General features: G+C 45.2%; 1 long non-coding RNA gene across 1 annotated transcript; it reads right to left on the bottom strand.

The window, feature by feature from the left end:
- Positions 1-2,279: 2,279 nt before the first annotated feature.
- Positions 2,280-10,271, bottom strand: LOC128324194 (uncharacterized). Its single transcript, XR_008306720.1, has 3 exons — positions 9,979-10,271; positions 5,317-5,466; positions 2,280-2,520 (listed from the first exon to the last, which is right to left on the bottom strand). It is a non-coding gene; the product is annotated as an uncharacterized LOC128324194 (long non-coding RNA).
- Positions 10,272-10,283: the final 12 nt, after the last annotated feature.

The raw sequence follows: 10,283 nt of genomic DNA, 5'->3' as shown, positions 1-10,283 counted from the left end.
AGCAATTATAGGCCTGTTTCCAATCTCCCATGGCCTGGCAAGCTAATTGAGAGGGTGGTGGCCTCTCAGCTCCAGGCAGTCTTGGAGGAATCTGATTATCTAGACCCATTTCAAACTGGTTTTCGGGTGGGCTATGAGGTGGAGATTGCCTTGGTCGGCCTGATGGATGATCTCCAATTGGGAATTGACAGAGGAAGTGTGACTCTGTTTGTCCTTTTGGATCTCTTGGTGGCTTTCGATACTATCGACCATAGTATCCTTCTGGAACGTCTGAGTGGGTTGGGGGTGGGAGGCACTGTTTTACAGTGGTTCCGCTCCTACCTCTTGGACAGATTCCAGATGGTGTCGAGTGGAGATTGTTGCTCTTCAAAATCTGAGCTTAAGTATGGTATCCCTCAAGGCTCCGTACTTTCTCCAATGCTTTTTAACATCTGCATGAAACCGCTGGGAGAGATCATCAGGGGATTTGGAGCTGGGAGTTACCAGCATGCTGACGACACCCAGATCTACTTCTCCATGTCAGCTTCTTCAGAAGATGGCATATCCTCCCTAAATGCCTGCCTGGAAGCAGTAATGGGCTGGTTGAGGGAGAATAAACTGAAGCTGAATCTAGATAAGATAGAGGTACTTATTGTTGGAAGTGAAGGACTATATGCTGTCTCTTGTCTCAATGACATAGGACAGACTAGTGAGTCAGAGGGCTAGAGAGGTCAAGACATTGGTCATCCCTTCTCTACTGCTCTGACACTATCCCTTGATATGTAGATTGCTAATCTCAGAGACTTCCTTCCTTCCACTTCCTCTTCCCTTCCTTCTCCCTTGCAACATGCAAGCTCCTCTCTCCCTGCACCATGTGTGCAGAGATGCAGAATTCATCTGCATCCAGCTAGATAGATAGATTAGAGATCCTATCTCTTCACTTTAGAATGGAGTTCTGTAATAAATACTCCTTATATTGATTTGAAACTATGAACTGGCTCCAAGTTATTTTACTCTCAGCATACACACATGCCTAACCAAATTCTGCTGTATTGTGCTTCTGTGCACTCTGCTATAATGAAAAAGGGTTTCTCTTACCAGAGAGAATTCCCAACACTTATTGTGTGGGGTCAGAACTCTAGAGATGATTTTGATCTACCTTTTCTAGATGGGGTCACATTTCCCCAAAAAGAACAGGTTCGCAGTCTGGAAGTACTTCTGGATTTACACGTCTCCGTGGTTTCTCAGGTTGAGGTGGTGGCCAGGGGTGCTTTCTATCAGCTTTGGATGATACACCAGCTATGCCCGTTTCTCGAGATCAATGACCTCAAAATAGTGGTACATCTGTTGGTAACCTCCAGACTGGACTTCTGTAATGCGCTCTACGTGGGGCTGCCTTTGTATGTAGTGTGGAACCTTCAGTTGGTTCAGAATGTGGTGGCTAGGTTGGTCTCTGGATCATCTAGGAGAGACCATGTTACTCCTTTACTGATGGAGCTATACTGGCTGCAAATAAGTTTCCGGACAAAATACAAAGTGCTAGTTATAACTTATAAAGCCCTAAACAGTTTAGACCCTGGGTATTTAAGAGAGTGTCTTCTTCATTACAAACCCTTCTGCCCATTGAAGTCATTTGAGGAGGTCCGTCTCCAGTTACCACCAACTCGTTTGGTGACTACACAGAGACGGGCCTTCATGGTCGCTGCCCCAAGATTGTGGAATGTGCTCCCTGCTGAGATATGATCCTCCCCATCTTGGCAATTTTCAAAAAACACCTGAAAATCCATCTTTTTGCTCAAGCTTTCTCAGCTTCCTAATTTTTTAAAGGTTTTAATCTCTGGTTTATTTTTAAATTGTTAAATTCTTTTAACTTTTATTGTATATGTTTTTAACTTGTCTTATGCTATTGTTAACCACCCAGAGATGAAAGTTTGGGGTGGTGTACAAACTTGATAGATAGATAGATAGATAGATAGATAAATAAATAAATAATAGCTGAGGTCAAAACTGGGTCTAAAATCGCAGACAAATGCCTTTATAATAGTAAATTTTCTTTTGTTTCTGTGTACCTGTAATTTGTAAATAAAATTAATTTTATAGCAAATAAAAATATTATTAAAAGAATGATCCATGAAGATGCTCATGTTAATTTTAATGTCAAGATAATCTTTTGACAAAATCAGTCCTACTATATTAAAGAAATGAATGGATTTTAATCAGTTCTTGGTAGATAAATTGCAGATAGCTCATTCATTTACAAAGATTAATTATACTTTGTTACACTAATGCTCCTCTAAATAACCTTGGAAAGACCTTACTCTTAAGCATAGCTATTAAGCTAACCAGATGCATAAAGCTACTGTATATTATATAATTATTTTATTTATATTGAATGCACTTGGTTAAACTCTGAATATAGACTTACTAAATTCAGTTATCCCAAATGCTACAGAAATCAAAACTGGCAATACAGAAGAATTTTTATTTTTATTTATTTATTTTATACACAGACACACACACAACCTGCTGACTCCAAAGGCTCTAGGTGGTTCACAAAAACAAACACAACAAAGACAAAATAAAAGAAAGTGTTAAAACAACTTAAAACATTCAAAGATTACTTACTAGAAACCAAGCTAAATAAATGTGTCCTAAGGGCCAGGGGTGTAGCCACCGTTGTGCAAAAGTGAGTGAGCAGCTGGCAGCAGCTGTGGGAGTGGTCTACTGGCTGGGGGCACGGTGAGAGGAGCGGTGAGCAAAAGAACCCAGGCCACCAATGGTAGGAACTGCCAAAGAAGCCCCCTGGGGGCATGGCTTGGGTTCCAGAAGAGCCCTGAATGAACACCCCCCGCCCGGGCTACCGGGAGCCAGCAAGCGCTTGCCGATCTTTTTCAAGCAGTGTTTGCTGCCTGAAAGTGTCTATTCCTCTTTCTCTCCCTCAGAGAGGGAGAGAAAGGGGAAATAGATGCTTTCAGGCAGCAAGTGCTGCCTGAAATGAAAGGGAAGGGCTCTCTTGGGCTCTTCGGAGCTTGAGCCATGCCCGCTTTGCATGTGACGTCTGCACAAAGGGGGCATGGCCTCAAGCTCTGAAGAGCCCAAGCTCTTCATTCATTTCAGCAAAGGGGCTGCAGGGCGGGGCTGGACCCAGGCTGCCACTTGACCGGCTCCGCATCTGCTAAGGGCTCTTTTGAAGGCTGGTAAAGATGTTAAACCACGAACATCTGTAGGAAGTGCATTCCACAGCCCAGGAGTAACTACGGAGAAGGCCTGCTCCTGAATCACCACCAGACAGGCTGGCAGCATCTGGAGATGGACCTCTCTCAATTACCTTAATGTGTGGTGGAGATTGTGCAGAAGAAGGCGCTCTCCCAGGTAACCCAGTCCTATAGCTAAACAAACTCTTGCTGTACTTTTATTTTGATAGTGGTTAACTTGACTAGTTACATATTTTTTAAGACAGCCATCCTAGCAAAGAGGGGGGAATCAAAATGGAGGTTTGAACTAAAGTGTTGAGATGAAGGCCTAATTCCCTTTTTGTCTGGAATGTGCTAAGATGCTGCAGGCACTGTTCTCACTAAGGCATGCATATACTCATAAGTTTTCTGATGTCCTCTCAGTTAATTTTAGATCCCGCTCAGGTTGAATTAGGAAGGCCCCACGCTGAATGCATGTGCACACACAGTGTCTTGATACTGCCACCCAGAACAAAACTCATTCTGCATAGAGATGAAAAATATTAGAGGGACCACTGGCGGCAGGAATAGTTTTATACAATGGCTTTACTGTAATACAAGGTCTGGCATGCTCAGTAGCTTTAGAGAAATGTATAGCAATAGCAATAGCACTTACATTTATATACCGCTTTATAGCCAGAGCTCTCTAAGCGGTTTACAATGATTTAGCATATTGCCCCCAACATTCTGGGTACTCATTTTACCGACCTCGGAAGGATGGAAGGCTGAGTCAACCTTGAGCCCCTGGTCAGGATCGAACTTGTAACCTTCTGGTTACAGGGCAGCAGTTTTACCACTGCGCCACCAGGGGCTCTATCTTGGTAATTAACTGTGATTGGTCAATGTGGGTCAGGAGATGGAAAGTGTATTGGTGCATCTCTGATTATAACCTATTTGCATAAATAAGGCTTTGGAATATAATCTGTAACCACCATTTGGGGGGTTCTTCTCTCTCACCCTGGTGATTGACCGAGACCCGGTAGCGTGATCAATAAAGTTTTGAATCTGATGGAACTGTGTGACCCCTGCCTCTAAATAAATCCAGTAAAAGGAGATTTCTCCAACAGTATCTCAGGTGGAGGCTACAACCAGGAGCACTTTTTATCAGTTTCAGCTGATCTGACAGCTCCACTGGTAACCTCCAGGCTTGACTATTGCAATGTGCTCTACATGGGGCTGCCTTGTATGTAGTTTAGAAACTTCAGTTAGTTCAAAATGTGGCAGCCAAACTGGTCTCTGGGGTAACCCAGAGAGACCATACTATGAATGTTTTAAAACTGTTGCACTGGCTGCTGATATATTTCTGGGCAAAATACAAAGTGTGGGTTATTACCTTTAAAGCCCTCAGAGAGTGCCTTCTTCTGTCTGATCCCCGCTGCACATTGGGGTCATCTGGGGAGGTCCGTCTCCAGTTACCACCAGTACATCTGGTGGTGACTCAGAACCAGGCCTTTTCTGCAGCTGCTCCTGGGCTGTGGAATACACTCCTGGCAGAAATTCGTAATTTGGGTTCATTGTTGGCCTTCAAGAGAGCCCTGAGAGCTTATTTGTTTGGCCTGGCCTTCCAAGGTTTTAAAATTGTTCTTAAATGTATTTTAACTGGTTTTAAATTGTTTTAAAACTTGTTTTTATATTGTTTTAAGCTGATGGCTTTAAATGGTTGTTTGTTTTGACTGTAACTAATACAGTCATCAGTTGTTTTAAGCTGATGATTGTAAATGTTTGTGTTTTGTGTTTGATTGTTGTACACCACCCAGAGCCTTTGAATGGATAGGGTGGTATAGAACTGAAATAAATAAATGTATGTATTCAAAGGGACTGGGAGGCAGAGAGAGCCCTTATAGTGTGCCTCTCTTGAAGAGGATATATCAGAAGAGGAGGAAGGAAAGTTTGATTTTGTGGTGTTCTCAGCACGCAGTATAATATGCTGTGCTATTGCTGCTATTAACTATCTGGTTTTGCTGGATCTCAAAGGCAAAACTTGGGTGCCTTCCTTCCTTGAGTTGTGGTTTGTGATAGGTGTTGTGACAAGAAATGGACAGGGGCAGCAGATCTCTCTCTGTAATATTCCTTGGTGATTGTTGTGATGAGCTCCATTTCTAACCTTGATACTAACTTGTGCTTCACTCACTCCTCTGGTCTACAATCTGCATTGCGTAGTGTTGTACTCAGTCAAAATGTGGCTGAAGTTGCTCTAGTTGAGCTTATGTCTATGCCTGCTGCTCAGGGTACTGCTGTGGCAGCTGTTGCAATGCTATAAACATAAGGAGACATAATTTTGCATAAGAAAGCAACTAATGATGCTACTGCAGAGACTGTGGCTGACAGTGGATTCTGGATCAGTGATTCTTTTTTGGCCATTTTGGAACTGTTTTTGAAATGTGTGTTCTATGTTGGGAAGGATGGATTCTCTTTTACTGTGTGTTTCTGCAGTGTTTTCAAAGCAGGGTTGCAAATTGCAACGCAAAACCTGTGTGCACTGTGCTCTGTGGGTGCAACTTGTTCCGATCCACAAAAGAAATGGGTAAGTGGGCAATTTTAAACAAATTTTCCCACAAACCCCGCAAAGGATCCGATGGGGGTTTGGGGGAAAGGTTAAAAAATGTTGTTAAAATTGCCCGCTTGCCCATTTCTTTTATGGGTTGGGTGGTAGGTAGCATCCATCATGCCCTACCACACAACCCACTGTGGTGTCCCTAGGAGCTACCCACAGGGAACAATGGGGTGTTTTGAGTTTCCCCATTGTTCCCTATGGCTGAAACACTCAAAATGTTTCGAGTTTCGTCTTGTTGAAACAACCAGTTTGACCACTGTTTCAACGAAATGTTCTGGCCATCTGTGTTTTGTTTTGCACTTGAAACAAAACAAAACAAAAAATCTGTTTCGTTCACATCTCTAAGAGGTACCACAGTCAGAGGTGATCTTTGGCCCGAAGTCCAGTCCTCCATGGGGGCAGGCTCCAAATGTCCTACTAGGGGCCTGGGTGGTAGTTGCGCTGCTGGCCTGCACTGTGGTGCTACTGGGCAGCTGAGTGCACAACCAACACTGAGGATGTCTGGCTATGGCCAGCCATGGCCCGTTGGCAGCTCGCCCAATCTCCTCTGTGCATGGCGGAGACGTGTGTATGGAGGGCTGGGTGCAGGCCGGTCTGCTTGCAGCCAGCTTGCGGCACCTGCAAACTTCCACAGTGGCTGGCTAGGCCTCCCCACTTCTGGCTTCCCCACGCCTGTGCAGTCACTGTGAGGGAGCTCCAAGCACAGCACTAGGCGCAGCAAGGCTCCAGTGAGGCCCACTTGGAGGTGAGAGAGAGTGAGAGACAAAGGAGACAGAGGTGGCCACAGCACAGATACAAAACTAGTAAGGGAGCTGTGCCACCTGGACCGCTGGCTTGCGGGGGGCAGGGCAGGCTTTTCTTGGTGCCTCCCAGGGGTGTTGCTTAGTTACTTGAGCTTGGAGGAGCAAGGTATTATTATTAGTAAGAATAATACTTTGTGTGCCCCTTCTCCAATCCCTGCTAACCACCCCCCATCATCCCTTCCTCCCACTTTTGCAGCTGCAGGAGTTGTCTGCAAAAAGAGCAAGAAAAACAGAGGAGGGGGGCTGAAGAAGAGGAGCGGTAGGGGAGGAAAGGCAGCTCTCTCAAAGCACCACTCACTTGCCTGCAGTTTCCCAGGTCCACATATTAAATAACAATCTATATATTTAATTCTCCTGAGTGTGCCAGGCAAAAATGTGTCCCGGCAGCCCAGCTGATTGGCTGGGCTGCGGGGGCACCTGATTGGCTGGCGCACCCAGGAGAACAGCGGCGGCTATGGCTGGGGAGCCAGGTGGGCCCGGCCGCGAGGTGGCGGGCCCGGCGGCGGAGGCGAGGCGGCGGGCCCGGCCGCGGGCCAGCTAGAGGCACAGATGCTCTGTGCCCGGGCCCACTAGTTAATAATAATACCTTGCGCCTCCAAGCTCAAGCAACTAAGCAACACCCCCGTACATGTAATCAAGAAACTAGAGGAAAGGACTAGGGTATGGGTGGCGCAATACAAAGTTTTTCTGTTCTACTGGGGGTTGGGGTCTTGAAGTGGCTGGAGGGGTCAGGGGTGAGAGGGAGCATGCACAATGGGACTCAAGGAGGGATCTGTTGCTTGTGGCAACAACTGTTAAAAAACATTTTTCTGAGTGTGTTTGTTTGGGGAGTGGTGGCAGCTTGTACTCATTCTCTGCTTCTGTTCAAGCCAAACCTCCTCCCCGTCAAATAGAGAAATAGAAATAAATGTGGGGGAAAGTCTCAGTCCTCAACTATGGTTTGGGAAAGTAAATACACTCATCTGTTTTTTTTGCAAGGCACCTTTATTTTTATTTTCCTATCCTTCCTTCCCTCCTTCCTCTTTATCTCTTCTGCTTAAGTTCTCTATCCCTTTCCCCTTTCCTGTCCTCTCCCCCCATTAGAAATAGTTTGAGAGAGGCTAACAGGTTGGGAATGGTGTGGGACAGGGGCTCTAAAATTACCTAGGTGCACCACTGACCCTGGTTCCAGCCCAATTAGGGCTTAGGTTAAAAGCAACATCTTGAATTGAGCCTGGAAACAAAGTGGCAGCTGGTAAAGGATAGGCAGGATATGGTCTAATCTGCTGGCCCTAGATAAATCCTGGTGACCACATTCTGGACCAGCAGAAGTTTCTGAACTATTTTCAACAACAATAACCCTATAGAAACTTCATTAGTAGTCCAACCCAGAGTGACTAGACTACAAATGAATGACAGTTGGTTATCCAGTAGTACAAATGTATGTCCCAACTTCTCTGAACGGAGGCTTGAACCAGTAAGACGTTGAAGGAGAGATTGAGCAAACCACCTCTAGACCTTTATACCTGTGGTATATCCTAAAGAGTTGCATGTAAATAAATGGGATCTGTTAATTGGTTAGAAACAAATCAGCTGCATACCTATTAACAAGTTCAAAGCCCTAATAATTTAGGTTTAGATTTTGAGTATAAGATTCTCAAAAATAAATAAAAAATCTAAAAGTAATTTAGATTTTGAGAATGTAAATCAGATAAATGTACATGTATTTTCTACAGTGTCACTAGCCATAAGAAAACACTTGTGTATATTGGAGAATCAGCAGCATCTGAGCTTGTTTGCTCAGTACCTTTGTACCCAACTTTTCTTAGCCTGGCTAGTGAGTCTCAAGCAAAAGTTTGGGTGGGAATGTGCTGGATGGCTGGAGACAAGGGGATAGATTGCTTTGTGTTCCCTCCTTCTTCTAAGCACTTATAGCAGGGGTGTGGAGGAAAGGGCTTCTTTCCCAATTTGTCTAGGTTAGTGTGCTATTACTCTCACTCAGCCTAAATGTATATAGCACTTACATTTATATACCGCTTTATAGCCGGAGCTCTCTAAGCGGTTTACAATGATTTAGCATATTGCCCCCCAACATTCTGGGTACTCATTTTACCGACCTCGGAAGGATGGAAGGCTGAGTCAACCTTGAGCCCCTGGTCAGGATCGAACTTGTAACCTTCTGGTTATAGGGCGGCAGTTTTACCACTGCGCCACCAGGGGTATATGTGACTTATCTGTGGAGAACAAACTCACATAGGCAGGTGGCCACTTCCAATCAAAGTATAAGCCTTATTCAACCATTATGCTGTATGTGTGTACAGATGTCTGCACACATACATGTTTTTGTGTAAATGACTATGCATCTTCACTGTACTGTATGGGCATTGAACATAAAGTGTGAATAACTGTGTATATAAGCTTTACATGTGTACATTGTGGTGTAGTGGTTAGAGTGCTGGACTAGGACCAGGGAGACCTGAGTTCAAATCCCCATTCAGCCATGATACTAGCTGGGTGACTCTGGGCCAGTCACTTCTCTCTCAGCCTAACCTACTTCACTGGGTTGTTGTGAGGAGAAACTCAAGTATGTAGTATACCGCTCTGGGCTCCTTGGAAGAAGAGCGGAATATAAATGTAATAATAATAATGTTAAGCATGTGTGAATAGGCTTGTCTGGAATGATAAGTGTACATGCAGGGGCGTAACTACAATAGGGCAAGGGGAGACAGTTGTCTGGGGGCCCACTGCCTTGCCCCCCCCCGGCAAATCACATGACTGACTTCCCCAGCTGCACACCCACCTGGGCTTCCTTCAGTTGTATTCATTCTTTGAAACTTATGTGACTGTTAAGACCTGGAGCTACCAGAAGACCATGTCTTCCTCTAGTAGTATTAAATGACTTGCATCATCCACAATTTACAAAATCTTTTAAAAAACAATTTAGGATGATGTAAACTTCACTATGCTTTTTGTTACCACTATTCAGCCTCGTTTTAAGATTTCTTTACTTCATGATCTGAGCTTCAGTGAGGGCCCATTTTAAAATCTTGTCTCTGGGCCCACTCCAACCTTGCTACTCCCTTGTGTACATGTAGGGTGATTTCACACATTACAGCAGAGCAGCTGCACCTCATTTATAGCTTCAGTTGCTCCAATTTACGGGGTAAAGTACGCATGGGAGAAAAATGGAGCAAAAACAGCAGCCTGTGTAAACCTCGTTTCAAACAACCCTCTTCGTTTCATTCTAATTCATTCCTTCCGATTTCATTGTAACAATGGAGGTCGTGCGTTTTCAGTCTATATAGCTTTAGGCTTAACACACTGAGAACGATAAGCCGAAATGGTGGGACCCTAAAATGCGGAAGAAAACTTTGCTCGCTGCGCAGCCGGCGGGGGAGGCGGCCGGGGTCGCCATCTTAAGCATGCTTACTAGGACGTTCCAAGCAAATCCGGGAAAGCTGGCCGCCCCTCAGTCCCATTCTCGAAACTGCCTTCCGTCCAGCGCAATGAAATGGATGGAAATAAATCTAGAGAGGGCGCCCGCGCATTCGAATTTCCCGCCCTAAATCCCGACAGCGAGCTCATCTTCTTCCCGGGCACCACCCGCAGGCTGCGCTGCCTTTTGCCGTTAGCAACCAAGGAGCTGCTTGCACGAGCGAGGGGGCCGCGCGCGCCACCACACCAGACTTTCTGCAGTTCGTCGTCACGCTGGGAAGCTCGCTCGCGCCCTGCTCC

This window comes from Hemicordylus capensis, chromosome 4, assembly GCF_027244095.1.
Source record: "Hemicordylus capensis ecotype Gifberg chromosome 4, rHemCap1.1.pri, whole genome shotgun sequence".
In the NCBI taxonomy this organism is placed as follows: Eukaryota; Metazoa; Chordata; class Lepidosauria; order Squamata; family Cordylidae; genus Hemicordylus; species Hemicordylus capensis.
This window is presented reverse-complemented; position numbering and strand designations above follow the sequence as displayed.